Consider the following 3,619-nt stretch of genomic DNA (forward strand, 5'->3'; position numbering starts at 1 on the left):
TCCGGGTTGTGAAGATTACCTTTGATGGTAGGACCCTTCCACCCTCTGTCATTCTTGCTGGTGCCAGGTGCTCTGTCCAGGAGTACGTTCCTTCTCCTCGGCTCTGCAACAAGTGCTGGAGGTTTGGGCATGGTGCCCTCCGCTGCTCCGGGACTGTCTCTCTCTGTCCTTTGTGTGGTGGCGAAGGTCACTCTAAGTCGGAGTGCGCTTCTCCCCAGGCTCGTTGCCTCAACTGCGGTGAGGCCCATCCTACCTTCTCCCGTGCGTGTGTCCATTACAAGCTTGAGGCAGCCGTCCTCAACTTGAAGCACCGGGAGCGTTTATCTTTTCCTGAGGCGAGGCACCAGGTTCGCCGGCTCCCGCCTTATGCTAATATCTCTTATGCTCGCGTGTTGCGCTCTTCCTCTCCTCGTCCTTCCCGCCTTCCTCAGACTCACAACCGTTTCCAGGCCTTGGACCCTGATGCGCCCACTGCCCCCTCCTCTGTCCCTTTGGGTTCTCTCCCGAAGGATCCTCCTCCTGGTCCTCTGTCTGGGGTTCCCCTTCCTTCTACCCGGTCTGTCGTGTCTTCTGTGTCTCCTTCCTCGTCCCCCTCCGATCCTCCTTCCCATCCTCTTCCTCCATCTATCGGCTCTCCCCGCCGCCTGTCGGTGCGGGCGGATGTCCATCGCTCTCCTAACGGCCGTCGTGTGTGCTCTCGTTCGGCTTCTCCTGTTGAGACACTGGAATCCGTTGCCCGGTACGTAGTTGCTGGGACACCGGTCTCTTTAAGTCAGAAGCGTAAGCCTGGCTCCTCTCCTTCCTCTTCCCCGGCGGGTAAGAAGGCTTCGCTTTCTTCCTCAGCTCCTCCTTCTGGCTCTGTTGCTCCTTCCACTCCCGTTTCAGTGCTTGCGCCCCCTGTTCCCGCTATGGAGGTTTCTTTGGCCCCTGCTTCCCTTTCGGTTGCTGCTCTTGCTGGGGTGCGCTCCTCTCTTTCTACTCCCCCTCTTCCTGCTGCTGTCCTTGACTGCTCCTCTCCGTTGTCTCCTCCTCCTCCTCCTCCTCCTCCTCCTCCTCCTCCTCCTCCTCCGGACCCTGCCCGCCCACCTCTGATCTGTTCTCCCGTTTCCTTCCCTCCGTCTTTGCTCAGTTTACCCATGCCCCCTAACCCTGACTTTGCTGACCCTGATCCCGACCCTGATATTCTTTAACGTGCTCTGTTGGTCTTTCGCCTTTGTTTCTTCCTTGTTCTCTGTTTTTGTCCTTTCTCTTCTCGTCGTTGTCCATTCTTCAATGGAACGTTCGAGGTTATTACGCCAATTTCCTCGACCTCCAACTTCTGGTTTCGCGGTTTTCGCCCCTTTGTGTCTGTCTCCAGGAGCCGATGCTTGGTGCTCGTCCTGGTCGTTTTCGTGGCTATTCCTTTCTCTCCCCCCCCCCAGCCATTGCTGGGGCTTCTAATTCTTCTGCTCTCTTGATTCGGGCTGATGTTCCCTTTGTTCCTTTACTTTTTCCTTCGCCTCTCCATTGTTCTGCTGCTCGTATCTTTGTGGGGAAATGGTACACAGTTTGTTCCATTTATCTCCCCCCGAGTGTCCCGCTCTCTCTTCCTGATTTGAAACACCTCCTAGACTCCTTGCCGGAGCCTGTGCTCCTGCTGGGTGACTTCAATTGTCGTCATTCTCTTTGGGGTGACGTTCTGACGAATACCCGGGGTCGCCTCCTTGAGCCGTTTCTCCTCTCTTCTTCCCTGTCTCTTCTGAATTCTGGTGAGCCCACTCATTTGGACTCTCGAACTCGTACCCTTTCTTGTCTTGATCTTTCTCTCTGCTCTTCTTCTCTTTACTTAGATTTCACATGGCAGGTTCTTGATGACCTCCATGGAAGTGATCATTTCCCCATCCTTGTTTCCTTTTTCTCTTTTCGCCCTTCCCTCTCTTTCCCTAGGTGGCAGTTTGCTAAGGCGGACTGGACCCTATTTTCCCTCAGTGCTACTCTCTCTGACCTCTCCCTTCTGCCCCTCTCTCGCGCTCTCCTCCTTTTTCATGACACTGTCTTCGACGCTGCCCTCCGCTCTATTCCTCGCCCTTCCTCTCGGGGTCCACGGAAGTGCGTTCCCTGGTGGAATGCGGACTGTGCTCGGGCTGTCCGCTGTAAGCGTGCAGCCTGGAAGAAGCACCGCCGTAGGCAGACGACCGATTCTTTTCTTTTCTTTCGGAAAGCGAGTGCGGTGGCCCGTAGGGCCATCCGTACGGCTAAACGTGAATGTTGGGCATCTTATGTCTCGACAATTACGTCCGAAACCCCTCTGGCCCAGATCTGGAAGCGTATCCGCAAGATAGCGGGTAAGTTCGTTCCCGATGTTTCACCGGTCCTTCACCTCCATGATACTCTTGTGGCAGACCCGTTGCAGGTCGCTTCCGAACTGGGTTCCCACTTTTCTTCTGTTAGCTCTGGTCTTCATCTTCCCCAATCTTTCCTTCTTCGTAAACCTGCCCTTGAGTCTCGTCCTTTAGATTTCTGCACTCATCTTCAGCTTCCCTATAATGATCCCTTCTCTCTCTCTGAACTTCGTTCTGCCCTGGCCCTCTGCGGTTCTACGGCGGCGGGCTCCGATGGTATTCATTATGAGATGCTTCGCCATCTCCCTCCGAGCACGTCTCAGTATTTACTGAGTCTGTATAATCGGATCTGGGAGTCGTCGTCAGTCCCTGAGGACTGGCTCGATGCCGTTGTCCTCCCTGTTCGCAAACCGGGGTCTCTGGGTACTTCCCCTAAGGACTTTCGCCCTATTGCTCTCACAAGTTGTGTCTGCAAACTCTTTGAACGTATGGTTAACGTTCGTCTGATGTGGTTCCTGGAACACCATCACCTCCTCTCCCCTTCTCAATTTGGTTTCCGCAAGTGCCGCAGCACGACAGATGTCCTGGTGAACTTGGAGGTCTATATACGTACTGCTTTTGCTGCGAAGACCTCCGTTGTTGCCGTCCTTTTTGACCTAGAAAAGGCTTACGACACCACTTGGCGTTATCATATCCTATCTCAACTTCATTCTTTTGGCCTTCGTGGTCATCTCCCTCTCTTTCTCCGCAGCTTCCTCTCTCGTCGTTCCTTTCGGGTGCGCCTTGGTACCGCTCTCTCTCCCTCTTTTCAGCAATACGAAGGTGTGCCCCAGGGTAGTGTTCTGAGCACTACTCTTTTTCTGGTTGCCCTCAATGGTCTTCTTTCCTCTCTTCCTTCTGGTGTCTTCTCCGCTCTCTATGTCGATGATCTTACCCTTTGTTGTCAGGGTGATGATTCGCCTCTCCTTCAACGCCGGCTTCAACTTGCGATTGATGCCGTGTCGTCTTGGGCCACAGGTCATGGCTTCAAGTTCTCTACTTCTAAGACTTGTGCCATGACTTTTACGCGGAAACGGGTTGTTCTTCGTCCCTCTTTGTCACTTTATGGTCATCCCCTTGAATACAAAGATTCCGCGAAGCTTTTGGGGTTATTCCTTGACACTCGTTTGTCTTGGTCTCCCCATATCTCTTACCTCCGTGTTGAGTGCTCTAAGTCCCTTACCCTCCTTCGGGTCTTGTCCCATACTTCTTGGGGGGCAGATAGGCGCACTCTCCTTGCTTTACATTCCTCTCTCGTC

This window comes from Procambarus clarkii, chromosome 12 (assembly GCF_040958095.1).
Source record: "Procambarus clarkii isolate CNS0578487 chromosome 12, FALCON_Pclarkii_2.0, whole genome shotgun sequence".
NCBI lineage: Eukaryota > Metazoa > Arthropoda > Malacostraca > Decapoda > Cambaridae > Procambarus > Procambarus clarkii.